General features: G+C 42.0%; 1 pseudogene; it reads right to left on the reverse strand.

The window, feature by feature from the left end:
• Positions 1–17,946: 17,946 nt before the first annotated feature.
• LOC136657693 (5S ribosomal RNA) lies at positions 17,947–18,066 on the reverse strand (annotated as a pseudogene).
• Between the last annotated feature and the right edge of the window lie 427 nt (positions 18,067–18,493).

The raw sequence follows: 18,493 nt of genomic DNA on the forward strand, positions 1-18,493 counted from the left end.
ATATTACTTGCTTGGGCGCCACTGAAATATCAAGGTCAAGTTCAATGAGACAACTAAAGTATTTAAAGTTAAATATGCACCATTCTAAGAGTCATCCAGGCAACATATTTTAGCTTACCTGTGAAACAGAGCTGGTTGACAGTGGTTGCCAGAAGACCTAGGCGAAAATCAATGTCCTCTGATTCACATCAACATAAAACGTGAGCCCTGTACAGAAGAGACAGCCCTGTGGACATCATGCACACAAATGGGGGCCTGAGAGCACATGCGCGGAAGCCCTGCCTTTCCACATGTACAGCATTTATCTGAACTCACAAACACTGCACCCTGGTGTCATACCCTGCCCCGAAGGGCAGCGCCAGTTGGTAGACAGGGGTGGGTCTGTCCAGTGCCATTGACAGCAAATAAGCAAGACACTGAAAGGTGGAAGGCTATGAAGGCTGTTTATTGTTTCAGCAATACTTGCCTGTGGCCTCTGGGAGACTCAGCTCAAATCCAGAAGGCCCTCTTCAGAGGGGTGGGACACTTTTATACATTTCTGGTTCTTTGTCCTCGGATCTAGACTTCCCATTGGCTGAAATTTCACATCATAGATGGGGCAAACTCCCAATAGATAACATTAGAGACAACTATTCACATCTATCAATCCAATTAAAATTAATTGACAGGTCTTCTTACTAACATCATTAGAACATAAGAACAGCCCCACTGGATCAGGCCATAGGCCCATAGAACTTCCTGTATCTCACAGTGGCCCACCAAATGCCCCAGGGAGCACACCAGACAACAAGAGACCTCATCCTGGTGCCCTCCCTTGCATCTGGCATTCTGACATAACCGATTTCTAAAATCAGGAGGTTGCACATACCCACCATAGCTTGTAACTTGTGATGAATTTTTCCTCCAGGAATTTGTCCAATCCCCTTTTAAAGGTGTCCAGGCCAGATGCCATCACCACATCCTGTGTCAAGGAGTTCCAAAGACCAATCACATACTGAGTAAAGAAATATTTTCTTTTGTCCGTCCTAACTCTCCCAACACTCAATTTTAGTGGAGATGACACAATGTACTTTGCCTGCTACCATTATCTTATCTGCATACCTTTCCCCTTTGTTAAAGTAAACATTGAACACCTGTGGGGCCTCTGCCAAACTAAGGTTTCCTGTCTTCTATTAAGTATCTCTTAAACTTTTTCTAAAATCAAGTAACTTTTAGTCCCCTATGGCCTGCTTCTAATAACTACTATGTCCCAATATGTGGGTTACAATTTGGGACAAAGACTATTTTGTCCTAGCTTTTGCCCATATGTGCCTTTTTCTATTTCAGTTGCAATTCTAATAAAGAGTCTCCAAAAGCAGAAGTTTCCCTGGTACTTTCCCACTTCGTCCCTTTCATCTTTTCGCCCTCTCCTTACTTTCAAAAGGGGAATAGCCTTGTCTCACTTTGATTTGTTCAAGGATGCTTGCTTATCTAATTAAAATGTGTGCTGTCTTCTTTTGGGATTTCTTTTTTTTTTTTTGTGGTTTGGGTTAGGCTTTAATTTTCAAATTATTTTTGCTGTATGTTCTGGTATGCTATATTTCAGTGTTCACGAAGTTCACTCATATTTTGGAGTCAGTCACTATCTCTCAGCTTAACCAACCGCACAGGTTTGTTGTGAGGACAAAAAAAGAGAAGGAACCATGTACGCCACCCTGAGTCCTTGGAGGAAAGGTGGTACAAAAATGTGAAAAGTAAAGATGATGATGATGATGATGATGATGATGATGATGATGATGATGATGATGATGATGATTAACAGTATTTATATACCGCTTTTCAACACAAAGTTCACAAAGCGATTTACAAAGACAAATCAAACAACTAACAGCTCCCTGTCCCAAAAGGGCTCACAATCTAAAAAGATGCAAAACACCAGCAGACAGCTACTAGAAAAGACACTGCTGGGGTGAGGAGGGCCAGTTACTCTCCCCTTGCTAAAAAAAGAGGAGCACCCACTTGAAAAAGTGCCTCTTACTCAGTTAGCAGAGGTATTAGATACGCAGAGCAAATAGATAAATGATATTAACCTGTAACAATCCAAGCACATGCGTTGCTTTGTTTGTGATCGGAACACACGCAATTCAACCACAGCTTCTCTGAAAACCAAAACACTTGGCAACAATAGAAGGCCTCAGATCTAAATGGAGGACCACCCACCACATATAATGAAAGAACCAATCATGATGACTTACTGCTTGGTCTTGCAGTTTACTGGCCATGTCATTTCACAACAGTCAAAGTGTTTCAGTGAGACTGAGAGTCACTACATGTGATGGGAAATGCATCATTAGGGCTTCCATCTCCTTAAAAATTAAAATCGCAGTGTGGAGAGCAGCCCAGTCAGAATTAGGACTGCAGTGCAGAGGAAGGGGATATTTAACCCCACAACTAAAAGAGAGCATTTGACAGTGGAGCCTGTTCCTATGTGCTTAGCCTCCACTCATTCAGCTTTCCATTTTTCTTTTCTTGGTTACACCAGGGGGAGATGCTCGAGTGTGTCCAAAAGAGAGTGATACATTTTAAAACCTGTTTAATTATATACAATATGGGGTATGGTGTTTACAGGCATATATGTTATTCTTGCATTTTCCACTTTTTTCCCATAATAAAAATAAATATAAATGAATAAATGTGGCTGCAATCCAAGGTTGGGAGCACCACAACTCTTTTGATTGCTCGCCTTTCCATTCTTGACATATAGGCACTTCTTCGATAGCGGCGCAGACAGATGGCACTTCTTTAAAAGGCATTAACCTACCTGCTTGCATGAGTATCTAATTACTGTTCTATTGGACATCAATGCAGCTTTTCCAGTGATGTTGACAACTCATTAATCGTCACAGTGCATTTGTGCCAGGCTGTTGCAAAAATGGTTATGGATGCCCAGTGGCATTCAATGAGACCCCTAAATTGTTCTTCAGTGGAGAATCATGTACATTCTGTCCTTGAACACTCAGATCTTTGGTCCCAAGCAAGGAACAGGAAAGTCAACATGGAACTGGATATGGACCACAATATTTGCCCTATTCATCCCCCATCTTATTGGGCATTAAAGTGTTACAGATGTTTTACTGTTAACAGTTTTTTTTTTTGTGTGTGTGCAAGCACACAGTATTTATTCTTATCAAATGTACCCTGTGTGACTACTGTATATTATTTTCTGAATCATAACTAGATTGACTTGCATTAACAACAAAGAGTAACAGCTGCAGTGTTTGGTGCAGCACAATCCTGACTTGCACTAGAGCAGGCAGGCCAGCGGGCCTCCTGCTGCATCCAGCACAAGTTTGGGGCCAGAAGCGGTGCAACCCGAGGCAAGGGGAAAACCTTCCCCTTACCTCGTGTCACGCTGCACTGGCCAAAATGGGTCTACTCGGATCTGCGCCACCTCCTGAGGTGGCGCAGATCTGAGTAGATCGGCTGCTCAGCATCGCCTGGGAATGGGGTGAGAATCTGGCATAATTGCCAGACCCTGGCCCCCTCTCCTGCTCCCCGCCCACTCACCCGCCCCTGGGAATGCTCACCGCCCACCCTCACCGCCCTGAAAAGTCTCCTCCCCACCTGTGCCCCATCCTCCCTGCACCCCTCCCCAGACCCCTTTATTGGCTGAACTTGGCCAGCGTACTCCGCTGGGCCTTAATCCGGTGCGGATAGGCTAGCACAACTGCTTCCTCTGGCCTCCCTGACTCTAAAGTTGATGCAAACACCCCGGGTCAGTCCAAGTGACTTGCACAGACCTAACCCAAGGGTTAGGATTGCATTCAAAGTCTCTTATGCCATATTGTTAAGAGATGGGAGAGAAGGGTGCCTTTCAGAGTGGCCTATGCTATCCACAGATCAGTTCTTCAGATCAAGTTAGATATCCAGTTTATGTGTTTTTTTTAGTAGCTAGTACCTCCATTATTATACTACTAAATTATGATGACCTCTGATTCCCCAACCAATCAACCAGCTGCACGATGTAATTTGGTGACTCTTTTCTACTGAGGAATTTATAAATTAACTTTTGCTGCCACCAAATTAACCTTTATTCTAGTGTTTAGCTATCACAGGGATAGATGGTCTCCATGGATACTTCCCTGTCTTTGAGTAGCATCCTTCAGTTACTATTGTTAGATTACCCCCCCTATGCTTTATTAGCTCCGTTAGTTCAATTACAGTTGCTCCCACAAGGCATAAGAAAAGAATACTATAAATGTCTATAATCAGAGGTGGAAAAACACTAATTGAATTGGCCTTCAAATTACAAGTTTTATGGGAAACACGCAAGAGGATTACCATTTTTCCGATTGTGAGCTGCAGATGTCCATGGAAAAATATGCCTGTTGATTTGAATTTTGCTCAAATTCAATTCCATTTCTTGAAAGTCAAATATTTACTTTAATTTTAGGATGTGGTCGCCTGGGACACATTTTTTTTCCTTTGTAATTACACAGCATCATTTTGTAGCCATAATGTTATTTCAAGATATTTCAGGTTATATCTAATATAATGGGATTTGGTAAGATTAAGAGGATCCTGGATTGCGCATGAATGAAAGACTGCAGATGTTTTATTTATTTATTTATTTATTTATTTATTTATTTATTTATAGAATTTATATCCCATCTTTCTATCCCAAGTAAAGGGCACTCAAGGCGGCTCACAAATAATAAATGGTTGACAACCTTCAGTCTTGAAAGACTATGGTATAAGCCTACAGCACCCCCACAAATAATAATATTAATAATAATAATAATAATACAGACATTTATATACCGCCTTTCTTGGTCATCAGATTTCTCCTCACACTTTAATTCAAGGCAGTTTACATAGGCAGGCTGTTCTAAATCCCCGTAGGGATTTTTACAATTGAAGAAAGGTTCTCTCTTTCAAGAATCGCACAACAATTCAGATGGATCTTTTATAGTCTGTTTTATGGTCTCCTGTACAAATAAAATCATATTAAAAGCATAAAATAGAAGGTTAATAATAATAATAATTAATAATAATAAAAAATATATAAATATGTATAAAAAATAAGACAATTAAAAACAATAAAACACAATAAAACATGGATCCTGAAATTAAAATATGTTTTTAAAAAAACTGACTTGAAAGTGTTAAAAATGCAGAAAGTTTTCGCCATTTAAAGGCCCAATCCTATCTTTCTCCTCCCCCACCAATGCACCTGCACCACTGGAGTGTGTGCTGCATCATGCGGGGATGTCATTTGTTCTCTTACCCAGGGGTATACTACCAGGGTATCCCAGTGCCAGAATGGGTCTACTCAGACCTGCACCAGCAATTTTGCTGTGCAAGGCCAAGTTGACATGGAAAGGCATATCGAGGCCTGGAATGGGGATAAGATATCAGCAGCACTTCTGGCACTGATACAACCACTTCCAGGCTGCTATCTGCCCCCGTTCTGTCCTGCCTCCTCCCTGTTCCTCCTGCTTCCTGCCCCATTCTGGCCCTTCCCAATCTCCTTCCGGTCCCCCATACTGACTGTGGGGCATCTGCTGGCAGGCCACTTGCTGCTTGCAGTGGAAGCCCAGCAGGTCTCACAAGTGTGTCGTGTTTGCAACTGCCATAAATCACCCAAAACTCTGGTTCTGGCAGCATAAGGGCATCTTGGGATTGGGCATTAAGACTGTAATCCTAAACACTTTTCTGGAAGCAAATCCCACTGAATACAGTGGGACTTACTTCTGAGTAGACATGCACAAGATTTCCCTGTAACATAAAACAAGGCAGATCTTGCAAGAATACACAGCTGTTGATGGCACAAACTCAACAATAGTGACAGCTTCCTGAATTAGGAACATGCAGTAGATTTGTTGAAAGCGTGTTGCTTTTAAGTATGGCCACCAGACTATTCCATGGAAGACTAATATTTCCCAGATCGTATATTTGGCCTGAATTTTAATTCATATTAAGTCTGACAGCAAGACCACAAATTACTTCTAAAATACACGCAATAACATCTGCTGTGCATAAAGTATGCTGTGTATAGATAATTCAGTAAAACTGACAATAAATTATGAATTAAGAGTGCCTTGTATGTGAGTTGGCTCACTTTATCCAGTTGGGGAAATGCTCAGATTTCTGGGTTAGTAACTATAGTTATAATGAACTGTAGTTATATAATTAGCAACTGCTAATAAACTGAAGAGTTTATTCATGGGATTACTACCTTCCCATGTATCTTGCCATAACTCAATAAAGCAGGAATGCATAATTTTAACCTTTGGGTCCCCAAAATGTGGAATTTGAAAGAGTCGTCTAAACTTCCAGAACAGCACTTTCATTTCTGCAGCAGTTCTGTTCTCCAACATGAACAGGAAGCAAACTAAACTGAGAAAAAGTGATTTTACTAAAGAAGTAAGAAGTTGTACTAAGTTAAGTGTAGGAATTCATGAATCTACAGTGGGCCCACCTAATCTGTAGGTCTCGTATCCAGGGATTTAGCCAACCGCAGATCAAAAATGTATTTGGGGAAAAAAAGAATTCCATACCCTGCTGTAGCCTCCTGCCATTTCACAGATTTCTCTCAAGCACTCACATCTCCTTTGCGACTTTACGTTACTCAATTTATGCAATTATGCCATTTATGTTACACAATTTATGAAATATTAAGCAATTTACACTTTGCAATTTTTTTTTTTTTTTGCCATTTTAACTGTGCCTTGAAAATCTGCTTTTTGGTTTCTGTGCAGAGTCCCAAAACCAACCCCCAGTGGATACAGCAGGCCCACTATATTAACTTATCATTTTGTGTCAATCTGTTGTCCAGCCAATAGCCTTCCTGAATATAAAAATAGATTTCACTGTTTCCTTCTTCCCATCCCTTTTGACCCTGTTAATCTTAATGATATGAGTGGGAGAGGACAATCCTGTCTCCTCTTAAAGCTACTTCCAGCAAAATAGTTATGTTGATGAGATTTTGAATGACGGTAATTGCAATTTACGGACACTAATCCTGCCAAATGCTTACTTGGATCTAATAAATATTATATAAGAGATAATGGCCGTTCCTTGATCTTGACTTTGGAGTCTTACAATGCTACTTTCTATGCCTCTGCTCAATGGATTGCCATGGGCTGTGCTCCTTCACAACTACATTGAACACAACAGACTCCGTGTACTGTTTTTTACCCTGAAAAAAATGCAGGTGAAAATAGCTTTCAGAATCCTTGACATCTGCAAGATTAAGTAAGATTGATGACCCTCTTCCCATCAGAGCTAGGAAACCAAGCCAGGAAAAATAATTATTCCTCCATATGCAGTACCTCTGTTCTTACACTGCTTAATCCTGGCTCATGATCAACAGGATAATTTTTAAACACAACTAGACTAATGTGTCCATTTACTCCAGATGTTTTTTTTCTCCCCTATTGAGATTATTCCAGAGAATATCACTAATGGGCATTTTAAAAAAATTATATGGCCATGTAATTTGTTGTATATAAACTTAGCGCTACTGCACTAAAAAATGGAGTTTGTTGCCAAATGAATCCTGGGAGGTAAAAGAGCTGTAAAGTGTTGTACAATTACACAGAATAATTTGGCAAAGAAAAATAAGAGGACATGGGAACAATGAAGGCAATATGTGGGAGGTATGTTTAAGCACAGTGGGCAATAATCAAACTGGGCATACTCAGGAGAGTGTGAGATGAGGGTGAAGGGAGGGCATTAGCCCATTGGGCTCTAATCCAACTTGCTGCCCCTTCCGTTTGAAATTGTCTCTTGAGTCAAAGAATACTTGTGATTATTCCTCTCTTAGGCTGCAATTCTGTACACATTTTCCTGGGAGTGAATCCCATTGAAGTTAATGGGACTTACTTCTGGGTAGACATGTATAGGATTGTACTTTGAATTCCTTAAAATCCATTCTTAAAGCTTACCCTTTCTATGAAGACTTTGGCAACACTTTACAGTCTCATCCTATTCAGACACTGTGTTGATGATGCACAAAGACCACTGTATCTTACGCCTGTCTGGCAGTATCTCACTGGTACAGCCCTCCCAATAATGGTGCTGCAGCCCTTCCCAGTAATGGTAGTAGTGTCCATGGAAATCCCAGCACAGCTTGCCATCTATGGGACAGTGCCTTGATGTGGGTGCATCGTCAGTGTGATGTCATCAGTGCAAGGTCCTAGAAGCCGATCATCACGTCCACCTGGCCCCAAAATTAGAACTGAGTAGAGGTTGAGGGCGGACACAGGGCTAATAAACAACCTACACTGGGGAGATACCCAGTGTGGGGTGTACTCCCGTCCCCACAAACAAGCCAGGAGGAATGAGTAACACATTCCTTCCAATGAAGGAAGGAAACAAGCCAGAAGGAATGAATAACACAGCAACAGGCACTACAGTCAAGCATGGGGAGATTTTCCAAGGACATCACACACACAAACATACATACACATACTCACACACACACACTCACACAACATGAAACAATGATGCCACAGTATCCCCATCCACTGTCAAAAGCCTTGCACCTAGGGCTCAAGTTCATCTGACCATCCAGCAGTCTTTGAGCCCAGATTTCCGGGCATGCGTGACTGGCCGCTGTGAAGGTGGGGGGTGATCTGCGGCGGAATGGAAAGGCCCCCAGGTGGAACGGTAAGCTCCATTCACTTGGGGGAAGGATGGCTGCAGGCGCCAGATCTGGCCCGCAGGGTGGGGTTTGGTGCTCACTGTTTTATATGATGGTCATTGTTTCTTTACCCACAGCCCAATCCTATCCACACTTTTCTGGGAGTAAGCCCCATTGACTCTAATGGGACTTACTTCTGAGTAGACATGCATAGGATTCGGCTGACAATGTATGCCATTTAGACTACATATGCTGTAGAAAAGCAATATATAAATCAATAGACACATACACAGATGACTCTGAACAGTAAGCAGAAATGTAAGATAAAGAGCCCATCTTTTACTTAAACTAAGGCTAAGGTGGAATTCAGAATATGAATGCCAAATCTGTACAATTCTGGGTTTGTGTTTTGTGTATCTGTGTGTGTGTGTGTGTGTGTGTGTGTGTGTGTGTGTGTGTGTGTGTGAGAGAGAGAGAGAGAGAGAGAGAGAGAGAGAGAGAGAGAGAGTGAGTGTCCCCTGGCATAAACTCTGTGCCTCAGCAAAGATATAGGTATGTTGAGATTGAAAACAAGATTTTTTAGAACATCATATTTTGAGAATTTGACAAGATGCAATGCATTCTGTGCTATTATAATTGTTAGAAATATTCAGGGAGAGAGAAATGAATTCAGAATACTATGTGGTCTGCAGATTCAAAAGGCCACACAAATCTGCATCTACAGATTTACATTGGGGAAAAATATATCTCATATACATAGAAATGAATGACATTTTAGAAGCAAGCGCATGCTACAATAGTGAAAAAGACTGGAAAAATAATTTTATCACATTGGAAAATACAAACAAAGAGTCATTATATAGGGTCTGAAATGTCACTTTTCCATCTTGGGTTGCCGCTGCATTTCTATAATACAGTTCTTGATCATAAGAAGTTGCAAGAAGCATTGTGAATGTTGCAATGAGATATGAGGTTGAAAATATTTCTGTAGTTTTCTCCTGTAGAATAAAAATAAGCATTCTTTGCCAGACACACACTGCCAGCATAACAACTATACAACAGCAGCTGAATGCACTGAAAATTATATTCCTTTGTGTCCTTTGCACATTTCATAGAAGAAAATCAGAGAAGTCACTTCAGATTAGGTCTGCAACCAAAAAGCTGTTTTCATAATTTTATCTGATTCTTATGTTTTTTGGTGCGCTGAATTCGAAAATGACCACCGTTTTTTCCTGGGACGTTCAAGTTTTTTCACAATCGAAATGTGCCTTGGTCAAACAGGTAGCTGGAAATTTCAAATTCATCATACTTGGGGGAAAAAAACTGAACATGGAAAAACAAATTTATTTTCACTGCCAGTGCTCCCAAAACATGAAAATGCATGTTGTTGATGGAAGGTACATCTTTTGCATGGTACAGACATCGGGAAAAAGACTTTCTGTCTTACTTTTTTCATGAGGGCAATTTGGTGTTTTGCTCTGATTTAGAGGGGTTGATGGCTCAGTTCCACATTCAGTATTCTGAATGGAGGCTTTTCATTGACTCTTCCAAAAGAAGATTAAAAGCAGTTTTACTTCACAATAGTGGCCGTTATGCGTCCATTCCTGTTGCTCATTCGGTGTACTTGAAGGAGACTTATGAGAACTTGGAGTTGGTACTCAAGAAAGTGGGTTATCAAAACCAAAATTGGTTGGTATGTGGGGATTTAAAAGTATTGTGTATGCTGCTGGGACAACAGGCTGGGTACACCAAATACCCTTGTTTTCTATGTTTATGGGACAGTAGAGACCGACAAAATCACTGGAAGCAAAAAAATTGGCCACCAAGAAGTCTAGTTGTTGGTGAAAAGAATGTTCTCAGAGATACATTGGTACCCCCTGAGAAGGTTTTATTACTACCACTCCATATAAAATTAGGATTAATGAAGCAATTTGTTAAGGCACTTCCCAAAGATAGCGAATGCTTCAAGTACTTGGGATCCAAGTTTCCAGGTTTAACGGAGGCAAAACTGAAAGAGGGGGTTTTTGTTGGCCCGGATCTTAGAAAACTCATATCCGACAAAGACTTCATCAGTTCAATGACTCCAACTCAAAAAGAAGCGTGGGTTGCCTTTACTGTGGTCATAAATAACTTTTTGGGAAACCAAAAGGACCCAGATTACAAGGAAATGGTGGAAACAATGTTGAAAGCGTTCCACAAGCTCGGTTGTTCCATGAGCTTAAAAGTCCATTTTCTCAACTCACACCTTGACTATTTTCCTGAAAATTTGGGAGCAGTGAGTGAAGAGCAGGGAGAACATTTCCATCAAGATATAAAAGAAATGGAAAGAAGGTATCAAGTGGGCTTCCCTTTCAGTTATCATATCCTTACCTTTCCCTTAGTTTATCACATGAGGTGCACCATATTAAGATATAAAGATCTGGAGCAGCTAAATATTGAATTAGAACCCAATCCTAGTCATGTCTACTCAGAAGTAAGTCCCATTAAAGTCAATGGGGCTTACTCCCAGGAACGTGTGGATAGGATTGGGCTGTAAGTCATTCAATGAATTAGCTTTGGGAACGATCCAGTTGTTCCCAAATTGTGAGCTGTGGCTCCCCAGGGAGCCACAGAAACTAGCCAGGGGAGCTGAGGAATCCTTGTGAAAAACCCACAGCCTTATACAATGTATAGTTTGTAGCCCTTATGGGGAGCCGTGGCCAGGGCCTATGAGAGGAATTTTAGCAGGGGGTAGAAAGTTTTTTCTGGGCCCCTTCCCAAAGAGAAAGGGGGGCAATGGGGGCAGGCAGAATGGGGGGGGGGCAAAATAGGGCAGGGGAGAGTACTGACAGCCATAATAGTCTTTGGAGGTCAGGTCTACTAGGCTTCTTGATGCAGAGTCCAGATCAACCCAACCATGCAGCATTAGCAGCTAGATAAAGTAATATGGAAAACTAAACACACTCCTAAGTCTCTCTGAAATATAGAAAATGGATTGCAGAATATTAGTAGTATTGAATTTAGGCGCACACTTGAGCTTCTAAACACTCTTCCATGGTAATGGGATCCACAAGCCAAAGAGCTACTGCAGGGGTGTCAAACTCATTTCATACAGAGGGCCGAATAGCATTCATGATGCCTGCTGAGGGTCGAAAGTGATGTCATTAGGCGGGAAGTGAAGTCATTAAAGCAGCTAATTTTATCATTGGGTGCAAATGATAGAAGAGAAAATATACATATCTTGATCGTATTCAAGATATGAGAGAGCTCAATTTTCAAATGGGCTTCCCTTTCAGCAGTAACACCTCAGCATGGCTCAGCAGCTGAGAGCCTGAGGGCCGGATAAAAAGCTTCTGTGGGCCACATCCGACCTCCGGGCCTTATGTTTGACACCCCTGAGCTACTGTAGCAGGCCAGTTTCCTCCCAGATTTGACACTGTGTTAAGGAGGGTCATGAATACTTTTCTGGGCCTTGTGTATGGCTTGCAGCAGCAGTTAACACTGCATGCACATGGTTGTGTCCCAGCATTATGCGCTGGCAATTAGTTCAGGTAAGATAGGAAAATGTCAGGGCCCAGGAACTTTCTGGGCCCCCTCCTTTGCCTCCTGGGCCCCCTTTCTGACCCTGGTCCCAAGTACAAATTACCCCCTTTACCTCGCTCTCCTAGGCCCTGGCCCTGGCCAACGGTCCAGTAGGTTAAGGGAGCTGCTAGTCAAAAAAGGTTGGGAAACAATGATTGATCTTTCAAACCATGTGCTGTCCACTCTGACCGACATCTTTCCTAGCCCTGTTGCCTGAGGTCCTTCATCAGTAAAAGGCAGGGAACCTTTATTCATGCAATGTGAACGTCATTGCACTATCTCTGAATCCACCCTACCTCCTCCGCTGATACCCAATGAAAGCCAAGGTAGTTGGGATAGCAGTGAGGACTTCAGGGGTGGTACCACTTATGTCACTTTGCCCACAGCCATTAAGACCCGTGCAGCCACCACTGCAAATTGCTGTCTCATTGAAGAAAACAGGTGTCCCCCCCATATCCATGGATTCGGTATTCATGGATTCGGTTATTTGTGGTTCTTTGCACCCTCCTCCTCATACATCCATTACCTTCTGTTTTATTCATTAGCAAGCAGGACTATTTCTTGGTTTTACAGATGCTAGAACAGGCAGTCTGCATGCTAGCGGTACATAGTCAGAACGTTGACAGGATGCAGGTCACACCCTTGCATCAGTGTTTTACACCTGACTTTGGAGCCAGCAAGGAAGTTGGCTTCAGAAGCTCAGAGATTCAGGCAATCGGTTCCTGTTTCAATTAACAAGCACTCTGGAGTAACGTTTGCTTTATGTTTGATTCCACGGAAAAGTTCCAAGAGTTTTCACGAAACAATTTTCAAGGCTATTATCACTCAGAATGCCACTGCGACCTCATGAAGACATCAGAGGGGCTTCTCTTGCCCGGTTCCCACATATTAGTAAGACTGAGCAGCTACTGATGAAGTAGGGAAAGGCAAAGACTATTCTGCAGTATATCCGCCTTCCAGGCACCATTCTGTTCTGAGTGCAAAGACCCGACCCACCCTGTTATGTGCAGTCTGAGCACTAGCTGATCACCTGTCAGAAGGCCAGGTAGTCATTTTTTCCTTTACTTCAGATTCGCTGTGGGAGTCAAGTATTTTGCCTACCCCAGACTGTGTGGGGTTGGGCAGCACTAAGTATGGTGTGGGGCAGGGTATAGAAATAGGGATAAGGATATGGTGCCTGCCCTTAGGCAAGCAAGAGTTGTGAGAGATCAACCAGAACTGGTCTCCAGAGGCTCTCTGATATGGGTATGCAGGTTGGTAAACCCTCAAGTTTGTATTGTGATGCTGGCCTTAGATGCTGCCAGGTTTGAGGCCAGCAGAACAATTCAGTTTCTTTTCTTCTGAACCCCCTTTTCACTTTTCTGAACCCCTTTTTCACAGAGGTTAATGGTGAGAAAGCTGCAAGATGATCCTGGGTTCAAAGCCAAGGTGGCTATGCCCAAAGGAGGACTCTGCCAGGTGACTGTCTCCTTCAAGTTAAGTGCCCACACAGGAGGATGGTCCTACAATTGCAAGTCCTGCTGCATTTACCAATGGCTGTCCATATAAACAAATCAATAAACTGTGTACATTTGTTACGGAGCTTTGTAAGCCACCTTGGGCATTTGCTTTGGCTTGGGAAAAGTGGGATACCAACGAACAAACAAATGGACGAATGAACGAATGATTGAACATGTCCCTTAACTTCTACCAAAAATCTGTGTCACATGGGTTTATGTGGGGGAATACCTATTAAATGATATTGCCGGCACCTAGAAAATGCAACACACACCAATGCTTCAAATGATGATTAAATTTGATTATCAGTCCTCCACTCTCTTCCACTGAAATAAGTGGTAGGAATACAGGTGGGCCCTTGGTATCCACGAAGATTCCATTCCTAGAACCTCCATAGATGCCAAAATCCATGGATGATGAAATCGGTGGATTTGGGCACCTGACATCCTCTAAACACAACCAGAGCTCTGCTCCAGTTTGTGTCTGGAGGACTTTCTGTGGCCTGGGGATGCCTCCCTGGCCCTCAGAAGGCTTTCTGAGGCCTCTGGAAGGCCAAAAATAATGACTTCCAGCATCCACCCTTCAGAAGGTTCTCTGGATGCAACTGTAGCACAGCTCCTGTAGCCTCCAGGGGGTACAGGTTGGACCCACCCTGCGGGTTCAGAACCCATGGATGATCAAACTCATGGGTCCCAAATCCACAGGAAATGTGGGCCACCTGTACTTAACTTCATCTGGATTGTACTCTGTGGTAACTCTGCTATTTAAAAAAACAAAAACTTATATTAAGTTTAGCAAGTGCTCTTAATAGAAAGGTTCAGTTCCATTTCATAAAGTATGTTTAAGTTTATTTCTACTCAGCAAAACACTTGCTGTGCTCCCGTTATGCAAAACCTCTGCCTGTCTGTAGTATGAGCAAAATCTAAAGTGATGCATTAGTGAAATTCAATTTGATGGTAAGCTTCATGATTTACTAGTGTTATTTAGGCTGACACATTCATATTTTGGAAACTTATAAACCTGTCACATCCATTATTAATAGCAATAATATACAAAAGATCGATAAGACTCTCATGTTTAGATACTGTGTTTATATTATTAGAGGAGAATAAATTATTCAGACAGGTGTTTCATTGAATTCACCCTGAACAATTCAAGGCAATTACATAGCCTCCTTCATTCATATACATTACTTTGCTTTGCTCTCTTAATCCAATTTAGACAACTACAAAGATGGGGCAGATAATTCCCCCCCCCCCTGTGCCTTTACAGCTCAAAGCTTTGGACCTAATAATATTGCACTTTCTGCAGTTTAAACAATGCTGCCATAGGGCTAATCCCACAAATACATTTTCACATTATATGTTGTGAAAAAAAATATAAAAAGAAGAGACTCAAGACATTTCTCAGTCAACAGGCAGCCACTATTTTTCTTCCCAGAATCCCTCTCAAAATGACACTATGTCATTATTAATGATTTTAAAAAAGTGGTTAAAAAAATAGCGATCAACCTTCAGTTTCCTGGGCAGTGCAATCTTAATTGCACATTGGCCTGGAGGCCAGCCGCAGCGGGTCACAAATGTGCCATAAAGCACGTTTGCGCCTCCTCACAAGCAAGCTGCACCAGAGCACAGAGGTGCGCTGGCACATGGAGGCTGAATCCAGCCTCTGCACTGGCCTAATGCATTTCAGTACACATCATCTAATACAGGGGTGCTCAACATGTCGATCGTGATCGACTGGTCGATCGCAAGGCAAAATGAGTCGATCGTTAGTCTACTCTAGTCTATAGACTAAGGGCTCCGCGATCAACTCATTTTGCCTTGCGATCGACGTGTTGAGCACCTCTGATCTAATACAACTGCAGCCTAAATCCTACCCAACTTTCCAGCACTGGCATAGCGGTGCCAGTGGGACGTGTGCTGCATCCTGCAGTTGGGGGGCACTCACGGAGGCCTCCTCAAAGTAAGGGAATGTTTGTTCTCTTACCTCGGAGCTGCATTTCCCTTATGTCAGTGCTGGAAAGTGGGTTAGGATTGCTCCCTGCATAGCGTAAATTGTGGCTAAACTATTGATGCTATTCCAAAAATACCAACTTCTTTGAAATCCTCACAACAAAATTAATAATATCAAAATATTCAGATCAACATGAAATTGTTCAAATTTTGTTCCACAGTGTTATTCTTGCTGAATCATAGTATCCTACCCTATGTCTTTTTCTCTTTCTTTGGGAATTATAGCTATTTTCTTTCCCCTCAAAGTGTTGGAGCAATGCCTTTGTTGACATCTCATAAAGTTTTCATCCTCTTGGCCACAGGTGCTGGTGTGGGAATTCGCCATATGATTCAAATGTGATGCAGGACTTGACCAATGGAACATAACAACCAACCATGGAGAAGAGACAATCCAGACTTCAGAGTTGGCATATCTGGGTCAATATCTGGGTGGAGGAAATTGATTGGCAGGCAACAGAGTGATGGACACACACCCATAGATCCAAACTAATAAGATCTATTCCAGTGTTGCTCAAACTGTGGGTCAGGACCCACTAGATGGGTTGCAAGCCAATTTCAGGTGGGTCCCCATTCATTTCAATTATTTTTAATAGATTAGACTTGATGCTACCATGATATGTGACTGCATTTGGGGAAATGTTAAAGACCTGTATCTTTAACAAGCTACTATGTATATTCTTTTAACAATAATAGTAAATGGGACGTACTCCTGAGTAAGTATGGGTAGGATTGCAGCCTAGGATTGTTAAAAAATTTTCTGCTTGATGATGTTGCTTCCGCTCATGACATCACTTCCAGTGGGTCCTTACAGTGGGTTCCGGTGCTAAAAGTGAAAACTACTGATATATAGAATTCTGTCCCTAGACAACTGCACATCAACAGAAATTGATCTGCACATCTGTTGATGTGCAGCTGCCCAGGGTAGTAGTTGGTGATATTTGTGATCTTTAGGGAGTAATGGTATTCTTTACAAAGGTCAATGAAGCATTCAAAGATTGCAAACCAACTACTTAGAGATGACTATCTTTTAAATAAATTAGTTGGCATTATCTAGATTATACTTTAGTCTGTGTTTCCAAGAAGTGAACACCACAGTCAATAGTCACATAGTGAATGCCACAGTCAATAGAAACCGGTTACTCAGCTTTCATTGGAAACTTATCTTTTCCACAAGGGAAATCTCCCAGTGACCAATTTTCTTTAAAGTGCAGCAAACATATTTGTATTTGTGATGCAAGCAGACCAGGTCAGATTCAACTGGCAGAGAGGTAGACTTGCTGCCACAATCCGCAAATGGTAGAATTCAGATGGAATACTGTGGTTTCAGTCGTTCGGAATTCTGAACACTAAGAATCCCACGATGCAGTGCACCTCATCAGTTCTTGCATCCACTTAGAGCAGACACTGGCCTATGGGTTGGATCTGGTGCCTGGTTTCATCCCTCTCCCACATGAACAGAGCTTGGCATTCCATGGGAAAGCCCCCGTTTCACACCACCAGTCCCTTTAAACTGTGCTTCAACCAGCTGCTTCTGGGTTCTGTCACCCCAGTAGGCTTTGTGCCCAGATTTCCAGGCAGACATGGCTGGCTGGAACACAGTTTGGGGGAGTTCGGCAGCAAGATAGGATAAGGAGGCTCCCCAGCAGAACAGAACGGAATGGAATGCTCCATTCACACCGGGGAAGCCTTTTCTGATGCGCAGAGGTCTCTGCTGACCTAGAGTGCTGCCAGTTTTTGAAAACAGATTGCCCATACCGAAGCCCAAATCACTCATGCTCAGTTCTCTCCAACGCCAGTGGTTTCTCTGTATCATTGTAGTAATACTATTTAATCTTTATATAGGACTTTTTGAGTGTCCGAAGTATATTATTTTGATGATGTCCTTGCATAACGCTATAAGTAGAGATGTGATTTTTCGGCGATAACATAATTTAAAAACAATAAAAAACAAAACAAAACACTGCTTTCTCCACTTCTCATTTTTGTAAAAAAAAAAAACCAAAAAAAAAAAAAAACCCCCACAGGAACTACAAAAAATAAATGATGATGATGATGATGATGATGATGATGATGATGATGATACAATCTGCAAAAAATGATAATAATGGGTTGGACTAGGGGTTGCATGGGTAATGACTGTGCCTGCATCTGCTGACGCCATACCACAATCTCATCTACCTAGTACACTTTTAAAGCAATTATAATGTGGTTGGTTGGCAACCTTCAGTCTTGAAAGACTATGGTATAAGCCTACAGCACCCGGTATTCCCAGGCGGTCTCCCATCCAAGTACTAACCAGGCCTGACCCTGCTTAGCTTCTGAGATCAGGCGAGATCAGGCATGTGCAGGGTAACAGTTGCTGCAGATATAATTTATAAAAATGCATTGGAATAAAAATGCTTAACACTGCTTTTTGCATTTTCCATCCTTGGAAAAAAACAAAATCTGTGAAAAAATAAAAATGCTTAAGAACACCTCTACCTATAAGGTATCACTCTCCCCATATTGCAACAGGGGAGAGGAGGCTGAGAGGGAGTGACTTTCCTAAGGCCACCTAGTGAGTGAAGAAGATTCCAATATACTACATATTAGTACAGAAGCGTGCTAACATGGCCATTTACAGACAGTTTTGTTCTGATAGTGTTTATTATCTATCAGTTTCCTGAATTCTACTGCCTTCAGTCAGGTGATCAATGCCAACCAATCTGATAGTGCTTATCTGCCTAGAGTTGATGCAACACACATAAACAGCCAGAGCAATTGCTTGAAATACTCCAGATAAATAATCAAAAGC

Source organism: Tiliqua scincoides, chromosome 7 (genome assembly GCF_035046505.1).
Source record: "Tiliqua scincoides isolate rTilSci1 chromosome 7, rTilSci1.hap2, whole genome shotgun sequence".
In the NCBI taxonomy this organism is placed as follows: domain Eukaryota; kingdom Metazoa; phylum Chordata; class Lepidosauria; order Squamata; family Scincidae; genus Tiliqua; species Tiliqua scincoides.